The sequence below is a fragment of the Triticum aestivum genome, chromosome 2B (assembly GCF_018294505.1).
Source record: "Triticum aestivum cultivar Chinese Spring chromosome 2B, IWGSC CS RefSeq v2.1, whole genome shotgun sequence".
Classification (NCBI taxonomy): Eukaryota; Viridiplantae; Streptophyta; class Magnoliopsida; order Poales; family Poaceae; genus Triticum; species Triticum aestivum.
The window spans coordinates 527,417,015-527,430,892 of NC_057798.1; the positions used below are offsets into that span (position 1 = coordinate 527,417,015).

The following is a 13,878-nucleotide window of genomic DNA, read 5'->3' on the forward strand; positions in this document are numbered from 1 at the left end:
TCATTCATCACAACTTTTGGCCATATCACATCACATGTCAATTGCTGCAAAAACAAGGTAGACGTCCTCTAATTGTTGTTGCATCTTTTACGTGGCTGCAATTGGGTTCTAGCAAGAATGTTTTCTTACCTACGAATAACCAGAACGTGATTTTGTCAACTTCTATTTACCCTTCATAAGGACCCTTTTCATCGAATCCGCTCCAACTAAAGTGGGAGAGACAGACACCCGCCAGCCACCTTATGCAACTAGTGCATGTCAGTCGGTGGAACCAGTCTCACGTAAGCGTACGTGTAAGGTTGGTCCGGGCCGCTTCATCCCACAATACCGCTGACGCAAGAAAAGACTAGTAGTGGCAGGCAAGTTGACAAGATCTACGCCCACAACAAAATTGTGTTCTACTCGTGCAATAGAGAACTACGCATAGACCTGGCTCATGATGCAACTGTTGGGGAACGTTGCAGAAAATTAAAATTTTTCCTACGGTTTCACCAAGATCCATCTATGAGTTCATCTAAGCAACGAGTCAATGGAGAGAGATTGCATCTACATACCACTTGTAGATCGCGTGCGGAAGCGTTCAAGGGAAGGGTGATGATGGAGTCGTACTCGCCGTGATTCGAATCACCGATGACCAAGTGCCGAACGGACAGCACCTCCGCGTTCAACACACATACGGAACGGACGACGTCTCCTCCGTCTTGATCCAGCAAGGGGGAAGGAGAGGTCGAGGAAGATGGCTCCAGCAGCAGCACGACAGCGTGGTGGTGGTGGAGCAGCAGTACTCCGACAGGGCTTCGCCAAGCTCGTGACGGAGGAGGAGAGGTGTTGGGGAGGGGAGGGGCTGCGCCTTGGTTTTGTCCGGATAATAATAATCCTTTTATTATTGCCTCTAGGGCATATTTCCAACATAACCATCTCGTCGTCGTCGCCGTGGATGAAGGCCAAAGATGGCACATCATAGCTCTCCTCCATGACCGAAGGGAAAATCCCATGCTCGATCATCTCGTCACCGTCGCCGTGGAGGAAGGCCGATGTAGGCATACTCGTCGGAGGTAGGCGAAGATGCCATACGTCCAAAGGCGAAGATGCCTTGATGACACTTGGCGAAGATGCCGAAGTGGTCGTAGTAGTCATAGCTCCGTCTTGGTGGTGCTTGTCTCGCGGTCTTCTCTTGTGCTCATGATGTCTGGCCGTAGCTTGATGTAGAGCTTGTTGGGACTTGTAGGTGTACGCATCGTGAGCAGCTTCATCTTGATGGTGTTGTAGTGCTTGAGCTCGATGACGTTCCAAAGATTGGCCTCTTGAGCGTTGCCGCCTTGAAGATGACGAAGGGGAAGAAGACTTGTAGTTGGCCACCATGTCTCGTACTTGATCCCTTTGTTCGGCCAACTTGGTGTCGTGGTAGTCCCTTATCCTTGCTTCATTTTGGCGAATGTCAATGGCGAGTCGCTCAATGCCTTGCATTGCTTGTTGTAGTCCAAAGATGGACGTTTTGGTGATGTAGTTGTTCGCGTTGTCGTTGTCGTGGAAGATCGGAGATGAAATGCCTTGCCTATCCATCACAAGACTCAAGTAGAGGTGAGTAGGAAATGAGATAAACAATACCAAGTTACCTTTTCCCAAAGTTGAGGATGTATCCCGTTTCACTCAATGTGAGATGAAAGAATAGTGGAATTAGTACCGTACTTGTTCACTCACACCTATCAAGTAAAGCTTATGGTGGAGCTCGGTGAGGATAGTGGCACAAAAATTTGATGCAAAATGTTAGCAAGAGTCAATAATGTTGGAAAAGATTCACAAATTCGCAAGTGAAACAAGTAGACCAATAGCAAGATGTGGCACACGGAAACACACACACGGATAGATAAATGGGGTCGTGCAACCAAGGAATGAGCACAAAATGTGGAATCCATGGAAAACGCTCGTGTTGCACAACTCAAGAGAGACGCTAACACGATTGCTCAATAGGCGGATACGACACTTGTGCACAACCTATAAGATGCAAAATGTATGAGCTTTCTATCCCAAGTATGCTATGTGTATGATGTTCCCGGTGTTCTTCTCAAGATGATCCAAGATGATCGGATATGACAATCTTATGTGCAATGTGGTATGATGCTATGGCTATTGCTTACAAGCTCTTTGCTCTCTTTTCCTTTTGCTTAAAAGCTTATTCTTTTCTTTGATATGGCCACTTATGCGAAACGCACAAACCAAGATAGCAATTGTGTATATGCGGGAACAATCTTGTGACACAAGGGATGATATGATGATACCAAGATGATACCAATATGATATGGTATGTATGCAATGGAAGGTATGGATCACTAATGTGCACAAGTAACGTTGCCGGCAATACTCAAATGGCTAGTCTCGATAGGCAAGTGACGCAAAATGGGCTAAGGGGTTAACAATGTAATGGCAAGAATGTACAATGATAGGATACCACAATACCAAGATGATATAGAGGTTACCGTTCTTGCTTATGGTTAGGTTGTCAAAATGGTGAAGTGGTCCATGTCGATGAAGATCTCGCGGCGATGATGAGTGGCGGTGTTCTTGATGTAGATACCAAGATGATGTAGACCCGTCCCTACGTAGCCAAAACACCTTAGGAAACGGTAAAAAACCGCGAACTCAAAATCTCAAGGAAAATGTCAAATGGTGGTAGCGGAATGCGTTGGTGGTACCGGAGTTAGCAATGCGGAAGTGGTGGTGGTGGTTGATGATGAAGCAACCGTACCTTAGTAGCCGAAACACCTTAGGAGACTCAAGTCACCACTCAAGCAACCACAAATGCTATATGGATCGAAAATGAGTTAGGTTGCGGAAAGCTATGGTGGTTTTGCGAATGATATGGTGGATGGCCTAGGCAAAGATGCCAAAATGCCAATTTTTTGATGGAGTCAAATGGTGTTGAAACCTATCTATATGGATGGGGGATGTCAATAGCTACTCAACGAGCTAAAGAACGTAAAAAATGGACTCCGAGAGCAAAAGTTATGGCTGAAACGGTTTTTGTTGGTGGGCTGTTTCTGGGAGGTGCGGGTGCCTGGGGTTTGGGGGTGCGGGCACCCGGGGTGGTCAGCGAGGATGGGCTGAAGAAGAGGCCCGGGGGTCCGGGTGCCCGGGGGCAAGAGGTGCGGGCACCCAGGGTTGTCCGGGGCAAATAGCCCGGGGTGCGGGTGCCCGGGGGCTCGGGGTGCGGGCACCCGGGGTGGTCAACGGAGATGCGTGGGGGGTCTGGGTGCCCGGGGTTTGAGGTCCGGGTGCCCGGGGGTGACGGATTTGGGCGAAAATTCATGGATAAATGGAAGAAATTGGTGGATTTCGTGGAGAGAAAGGTGGAGATGGAAGGGGGAATGCTAGATCCACTTGAAACCAAACAAATCCATGGATCAAATCCAACAAAACCTCATCAAACTAACAAATCACAAAAAAAATTGGGGCTATTTTTGGTGGGGAATTTTCGAAATTGGGGAAGAACATACAAAATTGGGCTAGAAAACAAAGAGGGGAGGCTCCAATTTCGTGATAAACGTGGCTCATGATACCAAGATGTTGTAGGGTGGAACCCTAAGTGAAGATCTTTCACGAATTGGAGGGGGAATCCCCAAGAACAAGATGAACACAAGAGAGAAAACAAGAGGAACACTCAAGAACAAGTCCAATCACACATCCACTAGACCAACAAACACATAAGATCCACAAGGTACATGAACAATCAAAGGGAAACAAGATACATGGTAGAGTTCATCCCAAATCCTATGAAGGAGATGAGGGCTAGATGATCTAGGTAGATCCTTCCCTCAAGGGGGGCTTGAATCCCTATGGATCTTCTCCAATGGAGATCTTGTACTCCAATGGAGTCTTCTCTCTCAAGAGGAATCCCACAAGGGGAGGTACATAAGCTAAGCTCTATGATTTGTGTCTATTCTTAGCTATCCTACAAATGAGCTAGGGAAGGGGTATATATAATCTAGGGACCAAATAAGAGGAGGAGGGGGGATACATGGGTAAAAACCCAAAAAGGCACGCAGGCCCTCGGAGTGGTGCGGGCACCCGGGGGTGTGAGGCTCAGGCACCCGGGGTGGACAGGGGCTGGCGCATAGGGGGGCCCAGGCACCCGGGACGAAGAGGGTCGGGCACCCGGTCCGGGCCGAGGACCGGCTGGAGGGAGGCCGGGCACCCGGGGGTTGATGGCCCGGGCACCCGGGGCGGCGAGCAGCGGCTGGAGAGGGGGGCCCGGGCACCCGGAGTGCGGCGGCTGGCGGCTGGGAGGAGGCCCGGGCACCCGGGGTGGGCCAGGGTGACGCCTAGGTGGCGATGGCCGGGCACCCGGGGTTGTAACGACCGGGCACCTGGGGTGTCCAGGAGGACTTGGCCCCTTCCGTGGCTTCGTGTCCGGAACTCCGTCTTCCCGCACGTCTCGATGCTTTCCTCCTTCTCTTTCCTCGATGTGTGCACGAGTCTCCCTCCTAGCTTCTTCGTGGTCAAGTCCTTGGTACCTAAGAAGGCACAACGAAACAATTTGAGGTAGAACCCGATTCATATGTGATTCCGAAGGAAACTCGAAGAGGAAAGCATTGACCTCGTTCTCGATGTTGCGTGCATGTGCTCTTGTCATTGGACCTCTTGATGCTTGAGGTGGTGATGGAGTGTCGGTGCGAGTAGTCGAGGGATGCTCCGCATCACCTTTGACCTTGTTGCTATATAATTACGGATTTGCTAGTTTACAGTCGGCAGTTATTCAATTCGCAAACATTCAAATCGCTGGCCGTCCACTGTTGCGTGGAGATTGGCGCTTGGTTGTATGGTTTTCGGGCTTGTTTTTTATGTCGGGTCCGGTTTTTTGTCCCAGCCCATTACCGCTCCGCCCCTCACCCTTTCATTTGAGCGAGGTAGATAGAGGAACATGCGCTCGGGCAGTGGATGTGATTCCTTCATGTTCATGTCGATTCCGTGACCCCCCACCTGTGGAGCTTGATTTGTCTCTCATTTCTCTTCAATTCTCGCCTCCTGTTGTTGGTTGTTTTCTCAATTTTTCTCTCGAGTGCGTGATTTTTGTTCATTTCTCGGTGTGTAGCTTCCAGATCTGGGGTCAGTTGCTGATGTGATTTAGTAAGGGTTCGTGTTAGATGTGTGTTGTGATCCTAGGCCGTGCTGTTGTAGATTCATGGTAGGTGCTTGTAGTTTTATGGTTCGTTCTGCTTCGCGATGTTCGCCATCGTTCCTTGTCTTCTTAGTGGTGTCCGCCATTTTTGTTCCTCGTCTGCTCGTGGTAGGATCATGCGTGGTTAGTTTTGTGATTCAGATAAATGTATGGATCAGTCATAGGTTTCGAGATGTGAGTTTTTGTGGTTTGGGGTTTGTGATTTGCATTGGTAGGTGGTATGTTTGTTCGCTGGTAGATGAGTGTTTCCTCCTCTGGGCGTGTTGGTTCTACGGTTTCTAGATGTTTCTGGATGTTTCTAGATGTAGTTAGGTTCCTCCTTTGCCCTCTGCCGCAGGTCCCTTTGGCCTGTGAGTGCATAAATCCCTCTTACTGTAGGTTTAGATGTTGTTAGGTTCCTCCTAGTTACCCAAAGCGTTAGTGCTCTGTTTTTTGATGTGTCATTCTTTGGTGTAGCCCAGTACTATCCTTGGTGTGATTTTTATGTGCTTTTGCAACGTAATTCCTTCAAGCTTCTCCTTCTTTTAATGCCCTGGGAACTGTGTATCTAATTCAGGTTTATATATTTGCTTGTGCTGAGTGTTGTTATGTATCCCCATAGTTTCAGTGTCATATACACTAGAATTACTGAGTATTTTGCCTCAGACTTACTGTGTAATCCCCATAGTTTCAATGTAATACACCATGCAAATTGCACTATATTTACTGTGCCCATAGTTTCAGTGTTTTTTCACTCTAGAATTACTAGTATTTACTGTGTATTTTGCCCGATTTTTACTGTGTAATTCATCATGTAGTTTCAGTGTAATTTACTATAGAATTACGGTGTCATTCATCTTGTAGTTTCAGTGTAATTCACTATAGAATTTCCGTGTATTTCATCCTATAGTTTCAATGTAATTTACTATAGAATTACCGTGTAATTCATACTGTAGTTTTACTGTGTAATTCGCTCTAGAATTACTGTCAATTCATCCTGTAGTTTCAGTGTAAATCACTCTAGAATTACTGTGTCATGTTCACTCTATAATTACTGTGTAACTCGTTATGTAGCTTCAGTGTAATTCGCCCAATAATTACTGTGTAATTCGCCCAATAATTACTGTGTAATTCATCCTATAGTTTCTGTGTAATTGTCCCTTAGTTCAGTGTAATTTATGCGAGTTACCGTGTAATTTTAATGTTTCAGCTATGTAATTCCTGACATTTTATATAGGCCCTGATTCCAGTGTAATTTCCCCTAGAATTACGATGGTTATATATGTACTTACAGTGTATTTTCTCACATTTTTGCAGTGTATTTATCTTGGTTCAGTTATGTAATTCCTGAATTTTTCCTCTTTTTTATTTTTGTATTACTCTCTCATGCTAATTTTCATTGTAGTCTTTCTTCCCATTTTTTACAGTGTACCCCTAGTTTTACCGTGTAATCGCCTTGCTTATCATATGTATTTACAATGTAATTTTTGCCCTAATTTCAGTGTAATATTCATGCTTTTAGCTCTGTAATTTATATGTTTTAGTTTAATGGGTAAGCTTTGGAAAGTCTCTCACCAGGACGTTCCGTTAGTATCATCTTTCGAGAGTGCAGATTCTGTTTGTGAACCATTCGTGCCTAATGACTTTGCCGAAGATGGACCGTATCTGATGTCTATGGTAGTTATTTTTGTCTTATTTTTCTAGTTATTTTTTCAGATTATGTTATCAATTTTATTTATATTGGCTGTGTTGTCTTTTTTCTTTTTCCTTCAGGAACTTTCTGGTGATGAAGGATCCTTTGACAAAGCTCTTTTCAAGTTTTACGTCAATCAAGTTTGTTTCCTTTTTTATTTTTCTTGTGCTTGTTGATTATGTTGTTGGTTATTTTTCTCTTGTTGAGGTGACTTTTGTCTTTATGTTTTTTCAGAAGTAAAATTATTGACGAGGAAGTTATCTTCTGCTGGTAGAAGAAATGTGATTAGTCCTCCTCCTTTTGCCATGATGCTCTCGTTTGGTTTTAGCTTGTTCATCTTATTATTTCTGTTTTGAGTGCATTATTCGTGTGATGTAGTAGTGTTTTTATGATCTAAGTTTTGTTTTCTGTTTTTTCTCACTTCTTGATCTCTGTTTCCTTTCGCTTGTTGTAGAGGCAGAGACGATCTACTAATTACCCTACTTGTCCAACCTTCACCAGATATTCTAGAATTTTTTTCTCTGGGGTAGTTGATGGCATGTGTCCTAGGTATGGGGATGTCATCCAGACTTATTGTTCTCGTCATGCTCCCAATCTGCAATTTTGGAAAAGAAATGTCAATAATAGTACAACTAGCAGTTGTATTTTAACAGTGTAAATACAGTAGGTTTTTTCCAGTGTAAGTTGTTGCATTTTTACATTGATACAATGAAATTTCTATGGAATTTCCACCGTAATTTATATGCAGCTTGCACTGGGAATTACTATGTAATTACTAGGGGATTTGCACCGTAATTCTTGGTCTATTGCAGTGCATTTTCTTTGCCAGTTTCAGTGTAATTTATACAACTATCAATGTCACAGTGTCATTTATACAAACTATCATTTTGCACTGTAATTCTTGGTGTGCTATTTTTCTTTCCAGTGTCATTCAGGCACAATGTGTTCTTGAAGTGTAACTTATACAACTATCCAAATTCTGTCTACTGCTAGTGATGAATTATTTTCAGAGTGTCTAGTTTTTGTCTACTGTTTGTTTCTTAACATGTATCTAGTTTCTTTGACGCATTTGTTTTGCAGATATTCCCTGTAAGAGATGTGACGCGGGCGAAGAATTCAAGTACTAGGCGTAGCAGTAGAATTTGTTCCTGACCTGTTAATTTTCCTGGGATTTCCCCAATTGTCTGGTTGCTGTTCTTCCTTGCTCGTCTCCAGGTACACCTTCGTCTCCATGTTCACCCCTCTCTCCCATGGCTGCCCGCCTGATCTGATTTTGATCTGCTCTTTGTCCTTCTCCCCCACCCTTCTTCCATGGCAGTTGGACTGATTTCTTTCTTTCTTTGTGGTGTGTGTTAGGTGAGATCTCTGTTGTTATGTAGGAGGGGTTGGAGATTTCCCAAGGAGCTTGCCTTTTCCGTGGGTAGCAAGTTGATGGCGATCATTAGCTGTGGATCCAAGGAGGTCTGTGGCCAGTTGTTAGTGGTGGTCCAGCGAGGTTTTGTGGTGGTGCCAGTTTAGTTGAAACCGGGTCAGGGTTTTGCCCGACCCGTTTTTCCGAAATAAGAAAATATACGGTGGCCAGTGGGGTTTTTGGGACAAACAAGTGTCATCTGTTCATTGGTTGGGAAATTTGAATGTTGCTGAATTGGAAAACAGTCAAATGTCAAATAGACAGTCCCAAACAAAAAGGATCCATCGGGAACAATGAAAACAAAGATCTCTTCCTTCCTTTCTTAAGAAAAACAAGAATCTTCTTCTTCTTCATTTTCATCTACCCTCTACCCTAATAATAAAGCAGCTACTGTTTCTGCTCGTACGTCATCGTCATTTTTACAGAAAACTCCTCGACTTTTATATGAAAATAAACCCGCAGTCCAGTAAATAAGTGAAAAAAAAACGTATCGTCGCTTGAAAAAAAAACACCCCCGAATCGAGCGACCGCATCTCCCACCCCATCTCGATCCGCCGCCTCGCCGCCGCCGGCCCGCATCCTCCGCCATGCCATCCCCCGACGCGCCGTGCTGCCGTCCTCCCGGCACCCCGGCCTGCCTCCTCTCCGCCGCGCCATCCTCCCTGCGTCGTCCGAGTCCTCCGCGCGCGGTTCGCCGACGCCGAGGCCCAGGCCGCCGCGCTCCGGGCCTGCACCGGTCGGCTCGAGCACGCGCCGCCGACCGCGACGGGCTGCTCAACACGCTCCTCGCCGCCATGGGCAACGACCGGAAGGAGGAGGAGGACACGCAGGAGGCAGGGCAGCGTCAGAATCGTGCGCGTTGGATCCGGCCGATGGTTACGGCGACACGGACGTGGAGGCTCTGGCCGCGGTCGCCGCGCTCTATGCCCCGCCCCTGCTCGCCGAGCCCTGCCTCTCCAGATCTCCAGCCATGTATGTTGCCGGGGACCCTGCAGGTCCAAGCTCGTCGGCGAGGGGGAGCGCAGACAGCAGCCTAGCCCGTCAGCAACATGGCAGTAGGCCTCTTCTCCCCTTCTCAGTTTACAGCAGCGTGCCACACTTTCTCAGGCTCCTGTCCCCGTCGTCAGCACACCGATTCAGAGGTAGAGGCTGACTTGCAGCTCGTGGACTCAGAGGAGGAAGCCTAAGATCAATCTCAAAAGCTGTTATCACTGTTCTCAGCCAGCGATGCATAGGGGAATTGTTTGCTCATCTATGTGTTAAAATCTGGAGCTCTTAATCAACGACTTCAACAAGGATGAGATCAAGCTGCATCTGCGCTGCTCTGTCCACCATAACAATTTTGGAATGCATTAACTTTTATCTGCCCAGGTTGAATCCTTCATTCCTCATTCTCATCCTTATTTCTTGATGTGGGGCGAGTCACTCTAGATGAGTTGCTAACTTCAAAAGGCTTCAGTCTAACTAGAAGAAATTTTCCTTAGGAATATTTTGTCAATTTTGTGGTCAATCGACTGGTGTTACAATAAAAGCAAGAAAGTGATGCAAGTTCTTTGGGATATATGCATCGGAAAATATATGAACACTATTGGCCCAAAATCACAGGGCCCCACTAAATTGTTGTCCATTTGGCCTCATGATTTTAATGACAATCGTTCTACCATGAAATCTTTCTTCTGCTAGCATTTCAACAGTACTGTGTGTTGTAGCCATATACATCTGAATCATTGGATAATAAGAGTTTCCACGATCCTTTAGAAATTAGAAGTGTTAGCAAAACAAAGTGGAACTGAACTGAAGCTATCTCCATTAGTATTGTCTACGTCTCCTTGACCTTTCATGGGAATCTGATGTAACCATCCTGCAACCTGCAAATACTATAAATGATATGCAGAGAAGATTTCAATATTACTTATTACTGCCTTAGTACCATGCCGTTCTTCTCTACATAAATCATTTATAAAGCTGTAGGAGGAGCTCAGCTTACATATCTGAATATCCAACTAATTGCCTTACCACTAATTAGTTGCCACGCTGCAACTACTGACAGTGGATACTGACATCATATTCTCTTGGTAGAGTTCAAAACAACATGAATCAAGCTGATGAAATTCAGTTTGTATTTTTTTTCTTTTCCGACCATGTAGTTTTTTAAACTGCTCTGGAGGTCCTCTCATATGTAATTAAGCTCACACGCAAATGTCCTTGTACGTACTATAGAATCATATGCTGACAATATTGAACTTTTCTATTGTAGTAAGAATATCAAGCGTTGTTTTGTCATTGGTGTTTCAGTTTGTCGGTTACAGACTTACAGGTATATCATTCCAATATTCATACTATAGGAGTTGTTGTCAGGGAGTGCGAGAGGGGCAGCAGAGTGGCCAGCGAGGGGAGCACCGTCACGGGAGATGTGTTCATACAACGCAACGTCGAGGAGATGTCGACGACCTCCGTGGATGAGCGGTGGTTGTGAGAGTTTTCCGAGGAAGGCCCACTCGATCATGGAGTGGCTATCGCTGCAGAAGGCGACGCTAGCAACAGAGACAGCCATCCATTTGTGCCACCATCAATAACAACGTTGTAACAAGCATGGCTCTGCACTGGTGAGTAGAACTCTTCCTCCAAATCAAATCCAACTATTGGATTAAGATGTTCTAAAATTTGTTGCCTCACTGCCTCATCTGTGTCCATATCTCTGTTGGGAATTTGCAGGTTGCTGAAGCAGTAGAGTGGCTTATGTCATGTAGGCAACTGGAGGCTACAAGGATCCGTATGTAAACATGGTATGTGAAATTTGTTCAACACAGGAATGGAAATGCCAATTTACAAAATATAATATGTATGTTTGGTTGATGATTACTTGGGGTAGCCAAATAAAACTTGGAACCAGTATCAGTGTGGCTATGAAAATAATCGGAAATCAATTATTAAATCTCCTTTATAGGCTTTTGCTAAAGAGAGAAACTGAGAGATACTAATATCCTGGTTTCATTGAAGCTTATTTGTCGTCTTGAATCCCGATTTGGACAAGAACTCCTCCATGATCCTTGAATACCTGTAAAGCAGCATTGTGCATTGCTATTGGATGACGCCGTGGATTGTGGGCGTAGAGTGGAGGTTGCATCACATGCTCAACGTTGTGTCAAAGGACTTGAATAGGCCACAGGGATCTGGTGGTGTTCATAGTGGATGGGATGTCATAAGTTTTTTCTCCCGTTGCTTGCAACGCACGGGCATATTTCCTAGTAAAAGAAAAAGAAAGAAACTTTATTAACACGACGCACATGCAGAACCGGAGCCTCTCGTCCACGGCCGTGTCCGAGAGCCAGTAGGCGATTTCACCCAACCGTGGACACGACCGACCGTGGTTGCCTTGCCGTACTTCTTCTCAGCCTCCGGCAGGCATGGCTCCGCCCTCGCGCCATCTCTTCCGATCCATGAGTGTCCTCCGTCCATCAAGGTCTTCTTCTTGCAGACAGAATTAGCAGACAGAAATCGATTCGAGGGAGCCTTCTTCTTGTACCGGCCGGAGCTTGTGTGTCGTGCGGTACGTATGTGTACGTGTTGCCAGCACCACCGCCGACTCAAGCTCAAGGAATCCGTCGCCGCCGATGGACACGACCGACCGGTCTATTCGTACGCCCGCCGCAGGACCGAGGTACACGCTCGCCTCGCCGCCGGCGTCCGTGCGTTAGTTGGGAGCACCTCACCTCTCCCACTGCTCCTCGCTCAATCGACCTCTCGTCTCCCCAGCTCCTCTCCGGCCTGTCTGACCAATCAATTCCTCGATCGATCGCGCCTACAGTCTCTCCTCAGCAGTCAACCGCAACACGGAGGACAAACTTCACAACTTTTTTTCAATTACCACACTTCGATCCCATCCATCGCCCTCGTTACCATCAAGGTCATCTCTTTCACTGTAGGCGCGCGGGGTCCTCCTCCCTGCCGGCGCCCGGCGCCGTCAAAGACGCCTAGCTAGGCGTGCGCGCCCCCAGTACGCGCACGGGGACTGTGACGCGCGGGGCCTAGTTGACAGCCAGCTGGGAGGACGAGCGCACAGCTTCGGTGCAGCCCAGCACATGCTCGGTCGGCCAAAACGGCGACGGGAATCGTACGTCGCCGGAGTGCTCTTTCATCACCCAACCAACAAACCAAACGAATGGGCCGGCGACGCTCTCGATCGACCAAAAGGGCGCGCGTTAGAGCAACTCTAGCAGACCCTGCAAAACGCCCGGCCCGCAAAAATTTCGCCGAGTATGCGTGCTCGGCTCAATTTTCCGGCCAGAACAGAGCCTGCATACTCGCCCGTGTCGCAAATTTTTTTGCCGCAGCCCGCAAACCGCCCCCGAGCACTATAACTGCGGTTCCTCGACCATTTTGCGGGTTCAAACCCTATCCCCGCCGCCGCGAGCCACCCGATTCCCCTTTCCCCTCTCCACATTTCTCGCCGCCGGCGACCACCCGCCCCGCCTCCAACCGCCATGTGGGGCCGAATGTGGAGCTCTGGACGCGGATCCGGCCGTGAGAGGGACCCGGAGCACGAGAGGGCGTCCGGGCGGACGGCGCGAGGAAGCGCGGCGCCTGGAGGTGGACCAACCACGGGATGTCACCGCCGGCAAGCTTCAACCGCCGCGAGACGGAGGAGTACGACCGCCGGCGCGCGTCCTTCTCCTCCGTGAGATCTTCCTACGCCGGATCCTCCTCGTCCTCCCGCGCGGGCTTTCTCCCCGTGAAGAGGGAGTGGTCGGAGGACGAGGAGGAGCCGGAAGAGCAGGCGTCGTTCGCCTTCGTCCCGGTGAAGGAGGAGCCCGAGGAGTCCCGCTCCGCTCGGCCGCCGCGGAGTCGTCGGGCCCGAAGACTACGTCGCGGACTTCGACGCTGTTGTTGCCGCCATTGCCGAGCGGAGCGCGCGCGAGGAGGCGGAGCGCCGGCACCACGCCGAGGAGCCCGAAGCCCTCGAGTGGCGCCAGGCGGTCGCCTCCAACGTCGCCGCCAACGAGAAGGTTGAGGAGTGGCGCCGCATCCGCGCGGAGCAGGCGGCGAAGTACATCGACCTGTGCAGCTTCGGCGAGGAGGATTGAGCGTCGCTCGGCCTCCACGGCGTCGTCCATTTTGCCGCGACCTCGCCGTCGTCAGATCCAACCCCCTCTACGACTAATTAACGTAGCATGTAGTATGATGTATGCTTAATTTGTTGATCATGTAGTATATATGAACTCTGTAGTATGTGATGTGATAAACTATGTTTGTGCAATTTCTCCCGCGAAAGTGTTTTTTCAAATTATGCAAGTTTAGATACGTAGCTGATCGGCCGCGCATGTTTTCGACCCGCAAACGCGATCTTCGTGAAACCGCAAACGCGTTTTGCGGGTCGAATTTTTGCGGGGTCTGCTAGAGTTGCTCTTACAAACTAGCGGCATTGCCCAACGGCGTACGTGCACACATCGAAATCGTGTCCGCGCGTGAAGATGAACGTCCGTCCTCAAGACCAATAATCAGTTAAGCACGAGGGATGCATGCATGCATTACGTCGTGTCCGCACGACGTGCGTAAGTTTCTTCCCGTCCTCGCGCCTTCATCCACGCATCAATCGAGACAAGATTTTTTTTTGAGGGG

General features: G+C 47.9%; 1 long non-coding RNA gene across 4 annotated transcripts; it reads left to right on the forward strand.

Moving 5' to 3' along the window:
* Positions 1-4,805: 4,805 nt before the first annotated feature.
* LOC123045837 (uncharacterized) lies at positions 4,806-11,151 on the forward strand. 4 transcript variants are annotated; one of them, XR_006421608.1, is made up of 5 exons: positions 4,806-6,832; positions 6,929-7,397; positions 7,929-8,063; positions 8,205-10,865; positions 10,975-11,151. It is a non-coding gene; the product is annotated as an uncharacterized lncRNA (long non-coding RNA). The 4 variants fall into 4 exon arrangements; XR_006421607.1 differs by having other exon boundaries at positions 4,807-6,832; positions 6,929-6,988; positions 7,083-8,063; XR_006421606.1 differs by having other exon boundaries at positions 4,811-6,832; positions 6,929-8,063; positions 8,205-9,630; positions 10,618-10,865.
* The last annotated feature ends 2,727 nt before the right edge of the window (positions 11,152-13,878 follow it).